Source organism: Oryx dammah, unplaced genomic scaffold (genome assembly GCF_014754425.2).
Source record: "Oryx dammah isolate SB20612 unplaced genomic scaffold, SCBI_Odam_1.1 HiC_scaffold_27, whole genome shotgun sequence".
Classification (NCBI taxonomy): Eukaryota; Metazoa; Chordata; class Mammalia; order Artiodactyla; family Bovidae; genus Oryx; species Oryx dammah.
Window position 1 is genome coordinate 67,464,756 of NW_024070211.1, and position 25,053 is coordinate 67,489,808.

General features: G+C 38.5%; 1 non-coding gene across 1 annotated transcript; it reads right to left on the reverse strand.

Moving 5' to 3' along the window:
- Nucleotides 1-16,895: 16,895 nt before the first annotated feature.
- LOC120855213 lies at nt 16,896-17,026 on the reverse strand. Its single transcript, XR_005719183.1, has one exon. It is a non-coding gene; the product is annotated as a small nucleolar RNA SNORA42/SNORA80 family (small nucleolar RNA).
- Nucleotides 17,027-25,053: the final 8,027 nt, after the last annotated feature.

Sequence of the window (25,053 nt, forward strand, 5' to 3'; positions counted from 1 at the left end):
TCTGATGCCCTCTTGCAACACCTACCATCTTACTTGGGTTTGTCTTACCTTGGGCTTGGGGTATCTCTTCATAGCTGCTCCAGCAAAACACAGCCGCTGCTCCTTACCTTGGACAAAGGGTATCTCCTCACCGCCTCCCTTCCTGACCTTCAATGTGAGATGGCTCCTCTAGGCCCTTCTGTGCCTCCCCACCACCGCTCCTTGGACATGGGGTTGCTCTTCCCAGCCTCCACCCCTGGCCTTGGGTATGGGGTTGCTCCTCCCAGCTGCCGCCCCTGGCTTCAGAAGTGGGGTAGCTCTTCTCAGCCACCGCCCCTGACCTCAGACACGGGGTAGCTCCTCTCGGCTATTCCTGTGCCATCGCAGCCTGGCACTCTCGGCCACTGCCCCTGAGTTCAAACATGGGGTAACTCCTCTTGGTCACTGCCCTTCAGGCATGTGGTCCTCCTGGCTTCTGTCTCTGACCTCAGATGTGGGGTAGCTCCTCTAGGCCATCCTTAGTGTGCCAGTCGCAGCTGCCCGCGCTTACAGTGGCTTAGTATCACAGGGTACTTCCCACTAATAAGTTTGGGAGTCCTTCTCAACCTGGGATGTGGAGACCTACATGCTTTTTTGTAAACAGGACAATGATAATATGCTTTTAGTAGCACACTAAGTATTTTAACTCACATCTCCCTTGTAACAGAAGCACACACTCATATTCAATTTATGATTAATTTTAGTATTTGCTTTTTGCTCAGAAATCACTTATATTTGAATTTGGCTTTAGTGCTCAGTTGGTCAGTCATGTCTGACTCTGTGATCCTGTAGCCTATCAGGGTCTTCTGTCCATGGAATTTTCCAGACAAGAATACTGAAGTGAGTTGCCATTTCCTACCCAGGGGATCTTTCCCACCCAGGGATCATTCCTGAATCTCCTGCATTGGTAGGCAGACCACTGCTCCCTTTGGAAAGCCATGAATTTGGTTTTAACAACATACAACTGAGCAAGCAAGAGCAGGAAGCTACCTTATACTCTTGTGGATCTTTTTTTTTTTTTTTTTTTGGTCAGTATTCCGTCAGGAAAACTGAAACAAGTATAAAGAATATCAGTTGCACATTGAAAGTTCAGAGAGAGAGAAGGGAGCAACAAATTAACCTGGATGTTAGCATCTTGGTAAGTAGCAGCCAACTGGCCCCTGTAACCCAGCCAGTGACACCCAGTGACTGTTGACATCCGATGACAAGGTGTGAGAGCTTTCACAGAAGGAGGTGACACATGGCCAGTTTTGGAATTATGAGAGTGCAGCTACCATTTTGGTGGAATAAGAAAAGTTAAGTCTTGTGGTTTAAACTAGAAATTCTTAGCAGATGCACACATCTAGAAATGCTGCCAGACAAAATAGAGACAAAGAAAGTGGCTTCACTCATGCTCCTGCCATCTGACCTCCCATCAATGCCTCTTATTAGTGGTAGCTAATAAGAAGCCGGGTGTCAAGGTAGTCTGGGAAGTGAAATCTGCATATTCCTAGTCACAGCATTAAAAGGCTAAGAAGTTGTATATGAGCCTGAAAAAAAAAATGTATGTATCTGCTACCAAAGTGATAAAACTTACAAAAATCATATAACTTGTTTGCTTGCTTGCTGTACTTAAAAGTTCTTGGATCTATCTGGCTATATTTTTATTAGAATTCTTCCTTTTCATTTTTTCAAATATTTCCTTTATGATGTGAAGTTCATCCACATCACTATGAATGACCTAATTTTTTTCCTTCTAATGGCTGGGTAATATTCCATTCTATATATGTACCATGTCTTCTTTATCCATTCATTTGTCAGTGGACATTTAAGTTGCTTTCTGCCCTGGCTATTGTAAATAGTACTGCAATGCACACTGGGGTACATATAAAATGGTCATGTGACCCAACAATCCCACTACTTTTCATTTACCCTGAGAAAAATCACAATTTCATGTAGTTGTATTATGTCTGCTAAAACTTCCCAGGGATTTCTTTAGAAGGAATGATGCTAAAGCTGAAACTCCAGTAGTTTGGCCACCTCATGCAAAGAGTTGACTCATTGGAAAAGACTCTGATGCTGGGAGGGATTGGGGGCAGGAGGAGAAGGGGACGACAGAGGATGAGATGGCTGGATGGCTTCACTGACTCGGTGGACGTGAATCTGAGTGAACTCCGGGAGTTGGTGATGGACAGGGAGGCCTGGCGTGCTGCGATTCATGGGGTTGCAAAGAGTCGGACACGACTGAGCGACTGAACTGGACTGAACTGAACTGATCTTGTCTCAAGTACTTTTCTATTTTTTGTTCTTAAACTCTTAATCTTTCATTTTAAATTTCTTGTCAGAGTCTTAATATTTGTATAAGACATGAGAGTGTTTAGTTGATTACTTTGTCTCTTGGCAGTGTGTTATTGGGTTTTTCAGTTTGTTTTGTCTCTTGCTTTGTCTTTTTATGTGCCTTATAATCTTTATTCTTTAAATGGAGACCTCTAGAATGGAACAGTAGTGACTAAGGTAAATAGATCTTATACCTAATAATTAGGCAGAATGCCTTTCTATCTCCTTTGTCTTTTTTATGGGATTATGCTTTAAGTTATTTGGGAATTGGGTTGGGTTTGAGATTTAATATTATTGTGGTTGCCCTCGCAGGTCCACTACTTTTACATTTACCTACATACCCCGTGTTTGGTGTGGGAGCTATATTGCCATTGGATTTTTCTCTCTATCACATTATGATCTTTAGGCCTTCCCTTTGCACTCTGTATCAGAAGGGTCTTACCAAGACTCTTGCAACTCTCCTGGCTTTTATTTTAATTAATTGATTCATTCATTTATACATTTGATAATATTTTAGTAAGTGCATGTTCTATATAAGAGAGGCCAAGTCACTTTTTTTCTTTATATTTCAACTTGAGATGTTAATATTTTTATTCTACAAACCTTTAGGACTATTTTGACTAGTTACAACAATGGGAAAACACTTTTAGAAATTTGATTTCAGTTGAATTTCCTTCACAGATTGATTGGTGTGGACATAAAATTTTTAAGTACTAAATATTCTAATCCAGAACAGGAGCATGTTTACTGTTATTAAAGTCCTTGTTTATGTCCTGAGGTGACATTTTATAGTATAATTTATTGAAGAAAGCAAAAATAAGCCCTAGCTTGTTGGAGCTGCTCTTCTGCAAGAAATCATTTGATAAGGACACTTCCTAAATAATGAGAAAAAAAAGAAATGAAAATGTCATATATGTTGCCATTTGTGTTCTTAAACTATTAATCTTTCATTAATAGGATGAGCTCAAAACAATTTGAATGAAGCTGAATCAATAAATCAAAAGCTGTTGATTTAAAATATCTACTGCTACTGTCAGGAAAAATTTGTTTCTGTTTTTCTCCCTCATATTAACTTTTTAGTTTAGACTTAGGTAAGAACAATAAAAAACAAATCACTTCATAAAATAGGGAAAATGTGTTTAATTCTATAAGGTTATAAAATACTTACATGTTTTTATACTATTTTTTACTTACACATATTAAAATATTGTTTATTAAATTTATGCATAATTAAATTATGTTACTTTAATTGTAACATTATGTTTTACTATAAATTGTATTCCAAATAATTTCTACTATTTAGAAATTTTATTCATTCCATCAGTTTTAATTATTACCTCTTAACTCAGCCCTGGGATTTCTTTGGAGGGAATGATGCTGAAGCTGAAACTCCAGTACTTTGGCCACCTCATGTGAAGAGTTGACTCATTGGAAAAGACTCTGATGCTGGGAGGGATTGGGGGCAGGAGGAGAAGGGGACGACCCAGGGTGAGATGGTTGGATGGCATCACTGACCCAGTGGACATGAGTCTGAGTAAACTGTGGGAGTTGGTGATGGACAGGGAGGCCTGGAGTGCTGCAGTCCATGGGGCTGCAAAGAGTCGGACATATCTGAGCGACTGAACTGATACATTTTAAATGTTTAAACACTTCAAAACCACATGCTCAGTCAGTTCAGTTCAGTTCAGTCATTCAGTCGTGTCTGAATCTTTGTGACCCCATGAATCGCAGCACGCCAGGCCTCCCTGTCCATCACCAACTCCCGGAGTTCACTCAGACTCACGTCCATTGAGTCGGTGATGCCATCCAACCATCTTATCCTCTGTCATACCCTTCTCCTCCTGCCCTCAATCTTTCCCAGCATCAGGGTCTTTTCAAATGAGTCAGCTCTTCACATCAGGTGGCCAAAGTATTGGAGTTTCAACTTCACCATCAGTCCTTCCAAAGAACACCCAGGACTGATGTCCTTTAGAATGGACTGGTTGGATTTCCTTGCAGTCCAAGGGACTCTCAAGAGTTTTCTCCAACACCACAGTTCAAAAGAATCAATTCTTTGGTGGGTGCTCAGCTTTCCTTATAGTCCAGTTCTCACATGCACACATGACTACTGAAGAAACCATAGCTTTGACTAGATAGACGTTTGTTGGCAAAGCAATGTCTCTGCTTTTTAATATGCTGTCTAGGTTGGTCATAACTTTCCTTCCAAGGAGCAAGCGTCTTTTAATTTCATGGCTTCAATCGCCATCTGCAGTGATTTTGGAGCCCCCCCAAAATAAAGTCTCTTACTGTTTCTACGTTTCCACTGTTTCCCCAACTATTTGCCATGAAGTGATGGGATATGTAGCTAAATCAACAGAAATCTATATTTAGACCTATACCAACCTCTAAATCTGAGTTTATAGTTTCTGCATCTCTATCCCTATCTACCGACCCGGGGAGTTCATCTTTCAGTGTACATGAACCATGAACTTACAGATGATCAAGCTGTTTTTAGAAAAGACAGAGGAACCAGAGATCATATTGCCAACATCCACTGGATCATCAAAAAAGCAAGAGAGTTGCAGAAAAAAAAAAAAACACACACATCTTTTTCTGCTTTATTGACTATGCCAAAGCCTTTGACTGTGTGGATCACAATAAACTGTGGAAGATTCAGAAAGAGATGGGAATACCAGACCACCTGACCTGCCTCTTGAGAAACCTATATGCAGGTTAGGAAGCAACAGTTAGAACTGGACATGGAACAACAGACTGGTTCCAAACAAGAAAAGGAGTGCATCAAGGCTGTATATTGTCACCCTGCTTATTTAGCTTATATGCAGAGTACATCATGAGAAACACTGGGCTGGAAGAAGCACAAGCTGGAATCAAGATTGCTGGGGGAAATATCAATAACCTCAGGTATTCAGATGACACCACTCTTATGGCAGAAAGTGAAGAGGAACTAAAAACCCTCTTCATGAAAGTGAAAGAGGAGAGTGAAAAAGTTGGCTTAAAGCTCAACATTCAGAAAACGAAGATCATGGCATCCAGTCCCAGCACTTTATGGCAATAAGATGGGGAAACAGTGGAAACATTGGCTGACTATTTTTCTGGTTCCAAAATCACTGCAGGTGATTGCAGCCATGAAATTAAAAGACGTTTGCTCCTTGGAAGGAAAATTATGACCAAACTAGATAGCATATTGAAAAGCAGAGATATTACTTTGCTGACAAAGGTCCATCTAGTCAAGGCTATGGTTTTTCCAGTGGTCATGTATGGATGTGAGAGTTGGACTATAAAGAAAGCTGAGCACCAAATAATTGATGCTTTTGAACTGTGGTGTTGGAGAAAACTCTTGAGAGTCCCTTGGACTGCAAGGAGATCCAACCTGTCCATCCTAAAGGAGATCAGTCCTGTGTGTGTTCTTTGGAAGGACTGATGGTGAAGCTGAAACTCCAATACTTTGGCCACCTGATGCGAAGAGTTGATTCATTGGAAAAGACCCTGATGTTGGGAAAGATTGAGGGCAGGAGGAGAAGAGGATGACAGAGGATGAGATGGTTGGGTGGCATCACCGACTCAATGGAAATGGGTTTGGTGGACACCAGGAGTTGGTACTGGACAGGAAGGCCTGGCGTGCTGTGGCTCATGGGGTTGCAAAGTGTCAGACATGACTGAGCGACTGAATTGAATTGAACTGAATCCCTATCTATCTATCTATCATGGTTGTATGCAATTGGAGTTCCAAAAATCTGTCGTTTAAAGGTTAGCTATCTCCTCAGGAATCCAGTAGTGCATTTTGAACTACTGATTTAAGTTTGTAATATATGATACTTTGCATTTCTAAATTCGATACATCTTGAACTTAAATTCCTCTCCTATGGACTCAAGATGGGCTTCCCTGGTGGCTCAGAGGTTAAAGTGTCTGCCTGCAACGTGGGAGACCTGGGTTCAATCCCTGGGTTGGGAAGATCCCCTGGAGAAGGAAATGGCAACCCACTCCAGTATTCTTGCCTGGAGAATCCCATGGACAGAGGAGCCTGGTGGGCTACAGTCCACGGGGTCACAAAGAGTCACCTCTCTCCTGACTGTTTATACTAATGGTAGCACCAACTCCCAATCTCTGTGTTATATTTAATTTAACCTCCAGAAACCAAAGGCTCTAAACTTTCTATTTCACAAACAACAGGCTTTTCATCAAATTTTATGCTTCCAGAAAAATTCTATACTGAATCTCTCCCTTTCTTTTGACATAAAAATGCAGACTACTGCATTTCATTTATCCATTCAACAGATGATATTAAACATCTACTCTTTGCCAACTATTAAGAAAGCAGGAGAGGATAGGAGTGATATTTGTCCTGTCCTCAGCTTGGAGATCTTAGAGTCTAGCTGAGAAGCCCAATATTAAGTAATTACATTGTGATTCACCAACATCCATGCATCCTTAAGCTATTTTATCCCACTTTCCCTGCAAGAGGAGCTAAAACATTACATCTATCCAAGGAATTTTCCTCAAAGCCATTCTGAAGTTCTCATAGCCTCTTGGTTTACACTGTACATTTATAATGTAAATGTTTTAGCCAATTTTAAATTATTTAACACTAATTGATTGCAAGTTCATCAGGTATATTCAACTCTGTATCCAAATGTAACAGTTCTCAGAACTAATAAGAGAACAGCACATGAATTTAAATGTGTATATAATTCTGAAGGGCCCATGTTTGATCAGAAAGGAAATATTTTCAAATTCCTTTCTGCTCTGTTTTCCTGTTGCTTTCATTATTTTTATTCTTTATTACCAAGAAATTATACAGTTGTCATGCTGCCTTATAATTATTCATTAACATATTATGACACATTCTGGCTTATTACATGTTGCTAGAATAACAGTAAAATTTAGGAAGATTCATGGTAAACAAATGAATCCAGAAATTACTCCAGGATAATTCTTCCCATTTTCTTTGTGAATGAGCATAATAGGTGAGCATACAGAATAAGCTGAACTTGCCTAAAGCATTCTGACACCCTTTTGTGTGTGCATGTTTCTATGTTTCAAACTTATGGGATTTAATAACTTAAATAAAAATAATAAATGCACAGCACATGCTGCTGCTGCTAAGTCATTTCAGTCGTGTCCAACTCTGTGCGACCCCATAGACAGCAGCCCACCAGGCTCCCCCGTCCCTGGAATTCTCCAGGCAAGAACACTGGAGTGGGTTGCCATTTCTTTCTCCAATGCATGAAAGTGGAAAGTGAAAAGTGAAGTGAAGTCACTCAGTCGTGTCCCACTCTTCGTGACCCCATGGACTGCGGCCTACCAGGCTCCTCCATCCATGGGATTCTCCAGGCAAGAGTACTGGAGTGGGGTGCCATCTCCACATGCTATGTAAGTATATATATTTTAAAGATGAGAACAGAATTTTATTGCTTGATCATTTCATATTCATCACACTTTTACATAAATTCAAGCTATCCTTTCAATATAAATCCTCCCCAATGAATGACAATATGCTACTACTGAGGACAACATAAAAAATATCTTGCATGCTAAGTAAGATAGCAGAAGTACAACCTTTTCCTCTGGGGAATTTAATTTTTATGAATTAGGTTTTGAAATTCCTAAGTATTCAAGCTACAAAAAGTTATGCTTTATTACTAGACTGCTGTAATTATGAAGTTCTTTGTAAAAAGAAAGGTGTACTATTGTCAGTAACACTTAGAAAGTTGCTTGGTCTTAATAGTAGCACTATTTATTTCTATGAATTAAGATAATCCTTAGTGGGCAAAATGGTGTATTTGGACAGGTAATATTTTGTGTAAAGTAAGGTAGACTGATAAAGCAGTTGTTCTGTAAGATATAGCTGGTGATTCTGTTTTATTCTTTATTAACAGTTATTGTCTTGCTTTCTCACATTCAGAGTAAACGTCAATCACATCAGTTGACCTTATTTTCAGAGGTCTTAAAAATAAACATGTATTTACCTCTTAACATAAAGACTTGTAGTAAAAAACACTTTTGTTACTGTCATTTCTGGTCCTCTCTTCCACACTTAGCCTTACATGGCTTATTAAACTATCCTGCTTCTAAAGTTTCAATATTCAAACATAGCTTTTGACCAATGTGCTAAATGGCAGTTAAGCAAGTTAGTAAGGTTGACCATATCTTTGACTGTGTGTCCATGTATCAATTAAAAATTAACAAAATCTTGTCATTCAAACAATACTTAGACTCATGTTATTTCCCTCCCCTATATTCAGAGTCTGGCCAGCAACTGTGAACTTGAGAGACACAATGACTATAACATGGGAATAAGTGTCTTTTCCTAGAGAATTGTCCTAATTCCTGACCACATCAATATAAAGTGCTCAAAGGCTGTCTTTCAATTGAATTTGGCTTGTTTGAATCATTTAATAAGATCATCTTAGCAATAAAAAACTTGTGCAATATAGCAGAGGATTTGAATATATGAGCACTTAGGAATACACACATACACTACAAAACAAAGGAATACAATTTCAGAGTTTTAAACCATAGAAACTGAGTCTGCAGATACCACTGTTATGGTCTCAGACACACCCAACTATTTGCATAAAAACTAGCTTTTCAATTTAATAAAATTAGAAAGTTTTTTTTTTTTTTAATCTTATGATATTAGCAGTTTGGTGAGTAAAAAAATAAGATGTATAGTCCAAGAAAAAAAATGCCAATCATTTTGGGAATAGTAAATTTCACTCTGAATGCATTGTCAATGACATAGAAACATGCTTGCAACCCGGACATTATTTACAGAAACCCTGTATCCTCTGCCATTTGCTCTTATTTCTTACACATGTCTTCATGGGATTCAAATAATTTCCTTGAAAAAATATTTACAAACTCTTTCTGAATTTGGGAGCATTCACATATTAAAGTGTTTCTTTATATTAATAAAGGGGCTATGGGATGATTTTCTTGTTTTCAGCTCTGCCCTTGATAACTCAGTTTGTCAGCATGGCTGAAAATACTAAAGGTTTTTAAAATAGGCTACATTAATTTTCCAAGTGGAGAATGTGCATGTGTGTATGTGTGTGTAAGTCGTTTTGTTAGGGTAAAGATACTTCAGTTGCCCCAATCCAAAGAGCTGGTTGCCTTTTAAGAAATTACTTTTTTTAACAAGAAAAAAAAATGCCTCTTTTCATAGAAAGAGAAAAGGTTTTAACCTTTAGAATGACTGCATATGTGTGCTGTCTGTGTATAGTCACACTGGAAACAGAGTATCTGACTAGAATTTGAGGAAAAAGCAAGAACGTGTCATTTTCTGACACTGACACTAAGAGAACTAAGATTAAAGGGAGCAGAATGGGGTCATTTTGAGATGGCTTTTTAGTGTATTGGCAAAGAAACAAGGATACTAACTACAAAGACTCAATGTAGGTGTAATGCTTTAAAAGAAAAGTGTGGAGAATAGATAGATGTAATTTTGTGGTCTGTATTTTTGTAAGGAATAATTTCCAGTTTTTAATTGGGAGCTTGATCTTATCAGTGGCTTGGGTGGGTGATAAGGTGAGTTTGAACAAACCCAGCAGACATTACAGGTCAGAGCCCTGACTCTGGCCTGTGTCCTCAAGTCTCCAGAGGTTGGTGAGGTGAGAGAACACCAGGAGCAATCAGGAGTACAGAGCAAGGGGAAATAAGTTTTGACTTTACCTGAGAGAGTCAAGAGTCAAGTTCTGCCACCAAGCTTTGAGCTTAACCAAGAAATATCAGAGACAGTATGAGCATAAACTTGGTGGTTGCAAGACTAAACATCAGGGATGGAAGGGAATGGCTACACAACTTGTAGGGACTATGCAAAATAACGATACAAGGTCTTTATGTATATTAAGAATTTCAAGATGGTGACAGAAGAGGATTGAACTAAGAATGGACCCTTTGGGGACAGGAACCTGTGCAGTAAACAGAGATAAAGGGGGCCTTGGAGAGAAGGGGTCAATGTCAAAAGATTTAAGTCAAGGTATCCTTTCATCCTTTAAAAAACTGACAACACACTGTAGAAATAATATTATTTGTATTATTGTTATAGTTGTGATTATTTCCTCCTTTAGCTTTATAAAAGTTTTAGTGTCTTGTGATAAATAAATGCATGCCTGTGCATTATCCCATGTGACCAGATAGAATTAGTTTGGGCAAACCAATTCACAGGGACAGATTAAGTTGAGTGCATGGCACAAAACAGTGATTTCATGATATATTTTATTTTTAAGATGAAATAGTCATTTTATAATCTTAGACTAGCCTAATTTAACCCATAGGCCAGTTAGTAATGTACAAGGTGTTTTATTATTCAAATTCAAGAAGACTACCTGGTACATTGACAGTTGCATTTAGGTTGTATTACTAACATATACCTGACTTTCAGTGAATCAATCCAACTAAGTTTAAACTGAAAAATTCTTATTCTGTGTGTGACTGTAAGTGAATAAAACTATTTGATTTGAAATAATAATGGATCTTTCCCCATTTGTAAGTTAAAGGTCTCTAAAGGCCCTTTGTTACTAACATGGTATGGCTTGTGTGTGTGTGTGTGTGCGTACATGCGTGTGCATGTGTTCCTGTTTTAAAGAATTTCACTTAGGATGGAAAGAAAGATCAAAAGTAGACCGGAACCTCTTATAGTTACTATCTGTTAACCAAATGAAAGAGAAAAAGGCAATGATCGTTGAGGAACAGAAAAAGTCTAATTTATTCTTTTTTAATTCTAAGATGATTAAACCATATTTGGCAGCTAGATATTTCTACATTTCAAAAATAAATAAAGGTCTTCTCTGGGGTTAATTAGAAAGAAATGAAAGGGATATCTGTTCAGATCACATTACAGTTGTCATTTCTCCAACAATAATACATTCCAAATTAGAGGGGACAAAACAATGCAGAATCATTGTATGCTGGGGTCCAGCCCTGGTGGATCCAGGGAATTCAAAGTGGGGACAGAGTGAGCGAGGAGAGACTTATTTATAAAGAGAGATTAGGAAAGAATAGTGTAGTAGGAAAATTAGTGGAGAAAAGATGCTGAATAACTTTGTTTACACAGGAGACTAATAAAGCTCCAAGACAAGGAACTTGCACCGTCTATGTAGGCCACCAGCACCCACTTGAATAGCAGAGGGTGCCCCGCCTTGGGGTCCCTCTCGGGTCTTAGAAGCCAGGGCAAATGAGTAGACACAGAGAGCCTCTGTGCTCCAGGTGGGAATTCAGCCTGAAAGGGGAGAAAAGAATGACATGGGGGAGCCAAGCATTGGTGCCAGACCCACAACTTTATTTTCAAAAGCAGCTTATATACCCCAAGTTGTACATAAAGAAATAATGGAATATGCAGAGATATGCAGGGGCAGCAGTCCTGACCCTTATTGAGACCAGGCTTTCCTTTTGCATACCTTCCTGTATACAAAAGGTCTCAGGTGGTTTTACATAATCTTCTGGCCAGGGGGCCTGTTAACATTTTTATGGCTCTTTTCCTAGATAAATGTCTATCAACCAGAAAACTCATTTTCCCTTGAAGTGTTTTTTCTTAATCTGCATCACCTCAAAGTACTAAATAAAGTTACATTCCTGTAGAACAAATGTGCAATGGGTTATAACAAAGAAAGTACTTAACTCAAAGATCTAATGTTGCTAATACCAGGGCTACTACCTGTTTTTTTCTATATGCCAACTATATCAACAAATAAAAGATATGAAAACTTGGCAGCAAGTATTGGCTCAACAAATGAAACCCTTAATCAGCCCTATTCTAATGATTTTGACTCCTTGGAAGCCCCTACATTCATAGGATGTCTTAAGCTTCCTGTGCCTCTCGCGGTTGGGAGGCCCCAAACAATCACATGCACAGCTGTAAGAGTCTGGATAAACCTGTCAGGCAGGTTAGAAAGCCATCAGAGGGGTTTTTGGATTGAAATACTCTTATTATGCCCAGGAGACTTATTATCTAAAACCTCTAAATTAACTTTTTCCAGAAAAAGGTGGTGGGGGGACAGCCCCCTGTTAATGTCAGAGGAGTTGGCGAAAGACATAATATAGTAAAGCAGACAGATTTTGGTTCTGGGGTTAGATGCTCGAGAAAATCCAGGGGGAACCCCTGAGGCCTGATCCCACCTTTGCGTTTTGTCAGGCCCCCTTCCTCATGACCTTTGCCACGGGCGGGATTCCCCATGCTGGCTCCTGGCAATTGTAGAGGCCAGAACGTTTCCAGATTCCACTTTCTGCGCCTAAGAAATGAACGGTGTAGGCAATTTTATCAGTGAGTTTTAGGATTTAATATAAGCCCATAGCTTTTGTTTAGAAAAACATTGAAGAACCCTCTGTGCTTGAATTGTTGTTGTTCAATCACAAATCATTTCCGACTTTTTGTGACCCCATGAACCTCAGCACACCAGGCTTCCCTGTCCTTCACCATCTCCTTGAGATTGCCCGAACTAAAGTCCATTGAGTCAGTGATGCCATCCAACCATCTCATCCTCTGTTGCCCTTTCTTCTCTTGCCCTCATTCTTTCCCAGCATTAGAGTCTTTTCCAATCAGTAGGCTCCTCACATCTGGTGGATAACACTTGAATGTCTAAATCTATACATCCCTCTAGAAGTCCAATGCACTATCCATTGCGCCACGGAGCTAGGCTTTCTCTAGTTGTGGTGCTTGGGCTTCTCATTGTGGTGGCTTCTTGTCTTGTGGAGCACGCGCTCTAGGTGCATGGTCTTCAGTAGTTGCAGCATTCAGGTTTAGTAATTGTGGTGCACAGGTTTAGTTGCTCCTTGGCATGTGGGATCTCCTTGTACCAGGGATGGAACCCGTGTCCTTGGCAAGAGGATTCTTAACCACTGGACCATCGGGGAAGTCCCTATAAGATCTTCTTTAAAACATTCTTTTCCATTATGGTTTATCACAGGATATTGAATATACTTCCCTGTACTCTACAGGACCTTGTTTATCCATTCTATATATAATGGTTTGCATCTGCTAACCCCAAATGCCCAATCCATTCCCCTAGTTCCCTCCTGTTTGAAACCATAAGTCTGTTCTTTTTTTTTTTCCCTCTCAATTTTCAGTTGGCTTGAGAAAACTTCATTCAGGTAGATTTGGGGGCAGGGAGTTGGATAAACACAGTAAGGTCTGCCTTTGATGTTTGAAATTCAAGTCATATAAAGTTGTATTATATAAAGTAATAGCAGCATTTGCTTCCAATGTAAATGAATTATTTGAAATAAAGATACAGTAACCTTTTTGAAAAACAGAAAAAAAATCTATATATCCCAACCCTAGCTGTATATGACATTTACATGGGATGTTTTCTCAGTGACAGATGTGCAGATCTCACCTCAAGAGATTTTGAATAACTAGTATCGATTTGGACACATATGCTGAAGTTATTTTAGATTCCTCAAATACCAGGTCTAGATATGTTTAATCTGTCCATTAAGATATGTTTAAACTGTCCATTAAGATAGAGAGGCAAAGAAGAAACTGAGTTTTGAAAGGAACAGGTCAAGGCGATCCAAATTCCTAAACTGGCATCCCTTCTCTGCATCTGAGCTTCCCAGATGGCACTAGTGGTAAAGAACCTGTCTGCCAATGCAGGAGACACTGGAAATGCGGGAAGGTCCCCTGGAGGAGGGCATGGCAACCCACTTTGATATATTAAGTCAGGGAACTTTAAGAAGAGGCAGTCGGAGCCTGTTGGATTGTCTTTCTCTGGCAGTGATGAAATTCTAGAAAGGCTGGCCGATGAGTGCTGGAGGTAAAGTCACCAAGTGTATACTTATGGGTGTCTTGGTGAAGGTACCTCCAGTGAACCTCTGAACATCACTGAGAGAGTTGTCTGAAAGTTTCTGAGCTGTTTTTAAGATAGATAATGGTGAGTCCAAACTTTGTACAGTGACTCACTCTGAATTAATACATATTTGTAAAATTAATAAAAGGACCAAGCAGACAGCTTCTGCCCTTTGTGTATATTACTGATCCTTATGAGGAGAAAAGTTAGAAAAATTGGATCTTATAATCACACGATCCACAGAATAACACAATTTTGTCAGCAAAGTCTAAAACCACTACAGTAAAGAGCCACATATGACTAAGAACAACAAAAATTTTTATTATCACATGATCATGGTTAATTTAAATTTCAACCTTCCTGCTAAGACCTGTGGAAATTTTGGTGAGTCACTTTGATTTTTCTGAGGCTCAATTCTCTCATCTGTAAAATGGGAATATAAAAATTCCCTAACATGAGGGGTTAAAATTTAGAGGCTTCATTAAGTTAAATTAATAATAGTGTTTAGTATGTAGTAAGTATTCATATATGTCAGTGAAAATAATTACTTTCATGTATTGTAACTCTGATAGCCTAAAAAAGATGGAGAACATTACCAGTAATTTAGCACTTACTATGCTAAATAGCTTATAATTCAGAGCCATTGGGACAAACGTGCTCTTAGGAGCGGTGAACGCAATGACTTACCACCAGGCGCATTTCCATCTGTTGCTGTTGATTAAACATGCCTTTAGAATTAAAGTTGTCACAGGCTAATTAGAAAGCTGGCGATGGCTAATTCATGTGCCTTGGAAATATACTCCCAGAGTACCAGGTAAACAGTGTTGGCAATTATAGCTTCTCATTAATTCTGTAGAAAAGGATAATATTACTTTGACTTACGTGGTGAGTAGTCTCCTTTTCCAGAAAAAAAAAAAAAAAAATTGTGTAGGGTTTGGAAAACTTCCAGTTTGCTACCAGATGTGAAGTTTAAGTATCAAGGAGAATCTTAGAATTTGTAGCAGGGTGGTTTTCCTTGGCAAGCCCGACCCATGCTGAGGATGGCTGAATTACCCAAATGCTACTTGGAGAACAGAAAAGCCCAGTTGGTTCCAAGTTCTAAACAAATGACTCCCCAGAGGGTCAGATAAATGGAGAAATCTTTTGCATCTCCACGTTCACTGTGCCATCCTGAATATCCCTGGGCTAGTGCTGAAAGCCAATACCAATTACAAAATTTCCAGGACTTCACAGGCTATTCAGACCAGCTGTTCAGTGTGTGTCTCATTGTCTGAGTGATTAATACACTAGATGAGACTAGAAGAGACAAGATCATGGAAAATTCTTTCCTTGCTTATTCCCTGTTAGTTGTGCTTCTCATGGTTATTTTACCTCTGGGAGCACTCTTACTTCTTTGACCAACAGGCCACTATAATAGATATTATATGCTTCCTCCCATGTTCACAACAGCAAATGTTATAATCTTCAAAGCTTACAGATGCTTTTTAAGTTCCCCTTTTAGATATGATTCATTATTGAACAAAGAAAATACCCCTTGATTCTCTAGAGGACATTTATTGACTGTGAACATAAATACATGAATTAATAAACTCAACAAGACCTATATGTTAAAAATGAATTAAAATAAATCTACTCATTGATTCTTTTATTTTTACAAATAATTTGTAGCAAAATTATGCCTGTATTTAATGTAGCCATTAGTGCACTTGTTTTTTAAATCAATGCATCATTGATTAAAAGAAGAAGGAACAGTAGCATTTACTGAGTATTTTCTATCATCCAATCTCTTATGTTATTCAATTTAATATTCATCTTCAAGATGGGTATTTAAATTTCTATTTTAAAGAACAGGAAAGGTGAAGAAGCTGATTTGCCCATGGTTGAAAAACAAGGTTAACTCCAAAGTGAGAAAAAAATTTCTTGTACATCTTGTTACCTCTGATCTCTATCATTTAAATATGTCAACAAACAATAAAACAGAATGAGGTAGAACTGTGAGGTTTGGTGTGATATAAGCTAAGCAGTGGATTCCAAACTTGGTTGATTAACAAACTCAGAATTAAAAAAAAAAAGTTTTATTTTAGTTGATTTTGTAAGTATCAAACTTTTTATTAGGGATTCTTATATTTGTTGAAACTAATATTTTTCTTGGTCTCTACAACATAGGATGTTTTAGGGTTAAAAACAGTAAGATCATTTAAAAACAGTATGTTAAAGAATTAAAGAATGTTAAAATTAAATAATCATGTAAAAAGCCAATCTGAACTTAATACTTTCTTCATAAAATTAAGACAGTAATACTTGGATTTCCGATGTAATATAATAAGTGACCAGTTCATTGTTGTTGTTGTTCAGTCACCCTGTCATGTTTGACTCTTTGCAACCTCATGGCCTGCAGCACGCCAGGCCTCCCTGTCCCTCAGGCCCAGTTCACTATGATTTATATAAACCTTCAAATTTGGCCTTAGAGGAAATAGCCCATAAAATTAAGTTTCTAATATACTGGTACTGGCTATATCCTCTCCTAAATTGCTTGTTAAAATCTTCCCACAATCTGCATCTTGTTGAAATTACATCTTCTATGGCTTTAAATTTTAATATTAATTTTTGTTTAAAATAATTTTGCCTTGCTTATTGTCACTGAAGTTTGATAAGGATACCCGGGGTTTCACCTTGATGGCAACTCAGTCTTTAGACTCAGCCTCAAGCAACTCAGTGTAAACATGTGATCAGTCTGACCTGGTAAACTTTTTTCTTTTCTTTTTCTTTTTTTCCTCTGTCAAAGCACTCTAGTGTATGCAGCCTATGGGCAGAGGCCAGGCAATGGCTCAGGGCCAGTTTGCTCTGGCATGGGACCCTAGAAGAGGCCCAGGGGGACAGGCCTGCCATAAATCTAAACCAATGCGTTGACCTGGCTTCTTTAACCCTGTATTTCATTATCGTTCCCTAGAGGGGCCATTTTCATTAATGATTTTACTTGAGATGCATGGACCAAGCAGATCAAATCAGATCCCATAAAAGAACTTTTGAAAAATAACAAGTGAAATATAATGCAAAATGGAGGCTACAGTCCATGCAGTCAAAAAGAGTAGGACACAACTGAGCATGCATGCAATGCACTATGCTGCTGCTGCTAAGTCGCCTCAGTCGTGTCTGACTCTGTGTGACCCCATAGATGGCAGCCCACCAGGCTCCCCCTTCTCTGGGATTCTCCAGGCAAGAACACTGGAGTGGGTGGCCATTTCCTTCTCCAATGCAATGCACATATAACATTGTATTAAAAGCATTTTCGTTGACTACTTAGTAAAAATTAGTATCTCCAGACTACAGGAAACTATACAGGATAAATTACTTGTTTTCTTCTCCAAATATATTACTTGGGGAAATGCAGGATGAAACCAGAATTTAAGGATTAAAAGATATTTTTAAAAGATGTTGAAAACATCAGGCAAAAGTAATGAGAGGTGTTAGATATAAAATAGATATTGTTAGTGTTGTTTTACCCTTAAATATTGAGTGTATATAAAGCTTTATTTATATACTATAGATGCTTCTTTTAAAACTTAACATGATTAAAAACATGAGAAGGATTCTATCCTGATCAGATTTGGCTAATGAAATCATATGAAAGGGTATATGAAAAAAGCTAATATTAATAGTATTCAAGAATACTGTGATTTAGGTAGAATATTAGGCTGTATTATCCCATATTCTCCACTTTCAAAAAGCTTTTAATGATTAACTCTCTTTATGGTCTCTCTGGAAAGAAAACACACACATAATTAACCTTATCAATTCTCCAGTGCAGGACTCACATCTGCTGTATCTTTTGATTTGAATAGACAGATATATTTGGTCAATTAAATTATCTGGTCAATTAAATCAGACGTTTTCTTGGCAAGAATTTTAGAATCATATAACCCAGGTATTGAAGGAACTTTGGAGATCATAACTAAATTCTCTTAATTCAATTTTTTTCTCATTTATCATCCACAGTCTCTCAGACTGGTATAGACTGTAAATACATTCTAGAGTTGGGCTAATTCATTACCAAAGCAGATCAGACCATATGCCATCTCTTCACTGTGGTATCATCTGAGACATCTGTACTATGTGGTGCAGATCTGGCAAGGTGATTTGCCTGCCAGGGTGAGGTTTGACCTCACTTAGAAAGCAATGATTTTATTTCAGCATGTTCACTGATAGATGTAGTAACTTGATGAAAGTGAAAGTGAAAATCACTCAGTCATGTCCAGCTCTTGGTGACCCCATGGACTATACAGTCCATGGAGTTCTCTAGGCCAGAATCCTGGAGTGGGTAGCCTTTCCATTCTCCAGGGAATTTCCCAACCCAGGGATCAAACCCAGGTCTCCCCCATTGCAGGCAGATTCTTTACCAGCTGAGCCACAAGGGAAGCTGAAGAATACTGGAGTGGGTAGACTATCCCTTCTCCAGAAGATCTCCCTGACCCAGGAATCGAACTGGGGCCTCTTGCATTGCAGGTAGATTCTTTACCAACTGAGCTATCAGGGAAGGTAACCTGATGAAAGCTTTTTAATTTCATAATATGGCTTCTACTTTGGGAAATCATAGAATGCTTCAGATTCATGTGTGCAATTGGAAATACATGGTATAATGAAATCAGGTAAGACTGATGATATCAGATAGGATAAATATTGGTCAAATCTCCCTTTGCTCTGTTTTGAATAGAAAAAAAATCATAAACCTTCTTTCAAAATTTTTTTTTACTTTTTTCCAGTATGTCTTTATATGTGTTCTAAATATACACAAGTTCTAAATTATCTGTATAAAATAGTTTCTGTATTTCATGTTTTCCTGTCACTCCCATTAACAGACAAGGAGATCCAGGTGTCCAAAATCAAAATAAAGTAAAAAACAAAAGAACGATAAAAACAGAAAATTTTTTTCACTATTTTAAGCCATAGATAAGGTCCATTCACCAGTAGCAGTGCTTAGGTCAGTCAATCAATTCAGTTGCTCAGTCGTGTCTGACTCTGTGACCCCATGGACTGTATCACGCCAGGCTTCCCTGTCCATCACCAACTCCCAGAGCTTGCTCAGGCTCATGTCCATTGAGTCAGTGATGCCATCCAACCATCTCATCCTCTGTCATTCCCTTCTCCTCCTACCTTCAGTCTTTCCCAGCATCAGGTTCTTTTCCAACGAGTCAGTTTTTTGCATCAGGTGACCAAAGTATTGGAGTGCTTAGGTAGCAAGCCAGTGAATCAGTTTACCCACTAAAAAAGATAATAAAAAGATATTTTAAAAGAAACATCAGGAAAAAAGGCATTTTTTTTACATAAGAATATAGAAAAGAAGATGCTAAAATGTTATGATATGCAAATGCTGGTTTTACTCTTTCTTTTGAAGCCATCATTTTCCTAAAACTATTTCAATGTTTCACTGCACTATATTGCACCTTATGTTAATCAATTGCTTCAAGTACAAAGCTAAGAGTGGAATAAAGTTGAAAATTAACATGAGGGCTGTTCTTGGGTTGATCTGTAGTGGGTGTGTGTGCATATGTGTGTAGGTGTATATCTGTGTAAATATATTTTTAATGATAATATTAAATATAGTTCATTTGATAAAAAGATTAATGCAAAAATAGAAAATGATAAAAATGGAATTTTATAATTTGCAAGACTATACATACTCAAATTCCTTTTTGAAACAAAAGAATGAACCTTCAGTTTTAGCTAAAGAAGTTTGAAAAATTTACAGAGAGTGAACTGATATCTAATTATTTTATTTTTTATTTTTTATTTTTTTTAATTTATTTTTTATTTTACTTTACAATTCTGTATTGGTTTTGCCATACATTGACATGAATCCACCACAGGTGTACATGCGTTCCCAAACATGAACCCCCCTCCCACCCCCCTCCCCACAACATCTCTCTGGGTCATCCCCGTGTACCAGCCCCAAGCATGCCATATCCTGCATCAGACATAGACTGGCGATTCGATTCTTATATGATATTATACATGTTTCAATGCCATTCTCCCAAATCATCTCACCCTCTCCCTCTCCCACTGAGTCCAAAAGTCTGCTATACACATCTGTGTCTTTTTTGCTGTCCTGCATATAGGGTCATCATTGCCTCTTTCTAAATTCCATATATATGTGTTAGTATACTGTATTGGTGTTTTTCTTTCTGGCTTACTTCACTCTGTATAATCGGCTCCAGTTTCATCCATCTCAGCAGAACTGATTCAAATGTATTCTTTTTAATGGCTGAGTAATACTCCATTGTGTATATGTACCACAGCTTTCTTATCCATTCATCTGCTGATGGACATCTAGGTTGTTTCCAAGTCCTGGCTATTATAAACAGTGCTGCGATGAACATTGGGGTACATGTGTCTCTTTCAATTCTGGTTTCCTCAGTGTGTATGCCCAGCAGTGGGATTGCTGGGTCATAAGGCAGTTCTATTTGCAATTTTTTAAGGAATCTCCACACTGTTCTCCATAGTGGCTGTACTAGTTTGCATTCCCACCAACAGTGTAGGAGGGTTCCCTTCTCTCCACACCCTCTCCAGCATTTATTGCTTGCAGATTTTTGGATTGCAGACATTCTGACTGGTGTGAAGTGGTACCTCATTGTGGTTTTGATTTGCATTTCTCTAATAATGAGTGATGTTGAGCATCTTTTCATGTGTTTGTTAGCCATCCATATGTCTTATTTAGAGAAATGTCTATTTAGTTCTTTGGCCCATTTTTTGATTGGGTCGTTTATTTTTCTGGAATTGAGCTGCAGGAGTTGCTTGTATATTTTTGAGATTAGTTGTTTATCAGTTGCTTCATTTGCTATTATTTTCTCCCATTCGGAAGTCTGTCTTTTCACTTTGCTTATATTTTCCTTTGTTGTGCAGAAGCTTTTAATTTTAATTAGGTCCCATTTGTTTATTTTTGCTTTTATTTCCAGAATTCTGGGAGGTGGATCATAGAGGATCCTGCTGTGGTTTATGTCGGAGAGTGTTTTGCCTATGTTCTCCTCTAGGAGTTTTATAGTTTCTGGTCTTACATTTAGATCTTTAATCCATTTTGAGTTTATCTTTGTGTGCGGTGTTAGAAAGTGATCTAGTTTCATTCTTTTACAAGTGGTTGACCAGTTTTCCCAGCACCACTTGTTAAAGAGATTGTCTTTACTCCATTGTATATTCTTGCCTCCTTTGTCAAAGATAAGGTGTCCATATTTGTGTGGATTTATCTCTGGGCTTTCTATTTTAAAATAAGGAATTTCAATTTAGAAGGTGAGATACACAGAACACTCCCTGGGCTGGCCAAATTAAAATTTGGATTTTTCACTAGTTGCTTACTATTTTTCAGTTATTTTCAATAATGTGTGGTGTATAAACTCAGCAAGTTGCTTACTATTTTTCAGTTATTTTCAATAATGTGTGGTGTATAAACTCAGCAAGATGCAGTGCAGGCTTTGGGAATGAGTGAAGGCAACACATACCTGGAGAATCATGGTAACCCAAGTGGTTGTAGGAGCCCTTGAGATTTCAGCTGCTCATGTGAATCTCCTTACCTGGGAGGAAACACCCACAAATGAAAGGTATCAGGTGTGTGTGTGTGTGTGTTTTGTCACTCAGTTGTGTCTGATTCTTTTTGACCATATGGACTGTAACCTGCCAGGTTCCTTTGTCCATGGAATTTTCCAGGCAAAAACAGTCTTCTCTCAATAACACACTCTGTGTTCAAGGACTGGATTGTGATATCTTAGAAAACTAACTTTCACTAGCAATCTTGTGTCTGTTGCCTTGTAATGTTTGCTTCAGAGTTGAGTAAGCAGAAGTGTTACTCTAAAAGACAAAATATTCACTCACAGACTCCTTATTAGAACTCATAATAACCACTTAAAGACTTCAGTTAATCATGTTGACAGGAGAACCAAATGGAAGCTAGACTTATGTGAGACTTTCACAGCTCTCTTTAGAGATAAAAGGAAATTACTCACATTTTAGGGCTCATCAAATTCGACAAATGGAGTTATTTGCCCTTCAGCTCCTCAGCTGAATGTGAAAATATTTTCACCTCATATCATTTGATGCTAACTCCCTTCACATTTCTTTTTACTAGAATAATGCCTTCTGTAGGTTGTTTTACTTTTTCTACAATTGGAGAAGATACTACTACTATATATTGATACCATAATTTCATTGGCTTTCTAAAGGGGTGTGTGTATAAAAGATAGAGAAAGAGAGACATAGTTAGGCTTAAAATATCTATAGATAATAGCACTTTAAAGAGAACATCAATAATATTTGTAATCTGAGAAACTATACCTTAGATCAAATATCTCTAAATAAACTGTGCAATTATAATCCATGGACACATAATTTAAATATTGTTTGCATTAGATTGGAGAGACTGTGATAATTATTACAGACTTAAAATGATTAAAAATCTTAATGTTCTCCAAAGCCAAAGAAGTAGAAGAAATTGTTGTATGCACCAGATTCTCTACCACTGAGTTACTTGGGAAAGCCCCATGTATGTGTATATACAAATATATATGAAAGAGAGAGATTAGGAGAAATTGACTTACACATTTATGAAGATTGAGAAGTCTCACAATTTATTATCTATAAGCTAGAGACCCCCAGGAAAACAGATGGTGTAATTTAGTACAAACCCTAGGGCAAAATAAAATGAGATGAGATGTTTCAGCTCAAGGAAAAAAAAAAAAAAAGAATCAAATTCATCCTACACCTTTTGTTCTAGTAAGGTGCTAGTGGACTGAATGATGCTCATCTGTGTTGAGGAGAGCAATCTACTGAGTTCATTGATTCAAACGTGATCTTATCGGGAAACATCTTCATAGACACACCTAGAAATAACATTTAATCTGGGTACCTTGTGGCCAGTCAAGTTGACATATACAATTAATAATTTTAAGTCCACCCCTTGTCAACTTGCCACCCATATGCATCTCCTTGTGTGCATGTGTGCTAATTTGCTTCAGTACTATCTGCCTCTTTGCGACCCCATGGACTGTAGTCCTCCAGTCTCCTCTGTCTGTGGGATTCTCCAAGCAAGAATACTGGAGTGTGTTGCTGTGCCTTCCTCCAAGGAATCTTCCCAATCCAGGGGTCAAATGCACGTCTTTTATGTCTCTTGCATTGGCAGATGGATTCTTTACCACTAACACCACCTGGGAATTCCTTTTAATGTATCTCCTTAAACCATACTTAATTTACAAATAAAGAAATAGCAATAATGTTGCATAACACACTACATCTATTCTGCATCCAACCAAAAGTGTACTAACTCATTCTCTAGAAGGGGGAGTAAAGTCAAGTCTTTGAGTGATGTCTGCTATTCTTGATATCCCATAAGTTAGATACTCTGATATAAAATTGACATATACATATGTGCTTAGTCAGTCATGTCCGACTCTTTGCGACCTCATGGTCTGCAGCATGCCAGGCTCCTCTGTCCATGGGGATTCTCCAGGCAAGAATACTGGAGTGAGTTGCCATGTCCTCCTCCAGGGGATCTTCCCAACCCAGGGATTGAACACAGGTCTCCTGCATTGCAGGCATATTGTTTACCAGCTGAGCTACCAGGGAAGCCCAAAGTAAAAGCAAAAATGTTTCACTTTTTCATATGAAAAGTGAAAGTGAAGTCACCCAGTTGTGTCCAACTCTTTGTGACCCCATAGATTTTAGCCCACGGAATTTTCCAGGCAAGAGTACTGGAGTTGGTTGCCATTTCATTCACCAGGGTATCTTAACCTGACCCAGGAATCAAACGTGAGTCTCTCGCATTGCAGGCAGAGACTTTACCTCTGAGCCACCAGGGAATATGTATATAGTGAAAGTGTTAGTCGCTCAGTCTTGTCTGACTCTTTGCGACCTCATGGATTGTAGCCCACCAGACTCCTTTGTCCATGGAATTCTCCAAGCAAAAATACTGGAGTGGGTTGCCATTCCTTTCTTGAGGGGATCTTCAGGACCTAGTGTTCGAACCTGGGTCTCTTGCATTGCAGGCAGGTTCTTTACCAGCTGAGCCACCAGGATGTGTGACAAGATAAGGAGGAAATCCTCATGACAATTATAGTCCTCACTTTTGTGAAAGTCACTCAGTCATGTCTGACTCTTTGTGACCTCATTGACTAGACAGTTCACGGAATTCTCTAAGGCAGAATATTGGAGTGGATAGTTGTTCCCTTCTCCACAGGATCTTTGCAGCCCAGGGATCGAATCCAGGTCTCCTACATTGCAGGCAGATTCTTTACCAGCTGAGCTACAAGGGAAGGTCAAGAATACTAGAGTGAGTAGCCTATCCCTTCTCCAAGGGATCTTCCCAACCCATGAATTTAACCGGAGCTTCCTGCATTGCAGGTGGATTCTTTACCAGCTGAGCTATCAGGGAAGCCCCCTCACTTTTGTAACTGAATTCTATTGTAATTGTGGTGATTCAAAGCATATACAACTTTCTAGAGAACCTTGCATCGTCCCTGCAAGGTACTACTACATATCTGGCATTGTAACTAAGTCTTCAAAATGGTATTTCATTATTCTAACAGTCCCACTACTTCAGAATGGTGGGGGTACATGTTAAAATCAGTGAATTCTGTAAGCATGGGCTCATTGCTGCACTTCCGTTATTGTAAAGTGAAGTCCTTGATTCAAAACAATGCTGTATGGAATACCCTAGTGGTACATAAGCCATACTGTTAAGTCAATGGATGGTAGTTTTGGTGAAAGCACTGAGCACAAGGAAGATAAGTCCATATCCAAGAGTAAGTGTCTATTCCAGTAACAACAAAATGCTGTCCCTTTCACAATGAAAGTGGTTCAGTGTAACCAATCTTCCACCAGTAACTGACTGATCACCCCATGGATGGTGTCATATCAAGTGCTCAGCATTGGTTTCTGTTGGTGTCAGAACAGAGG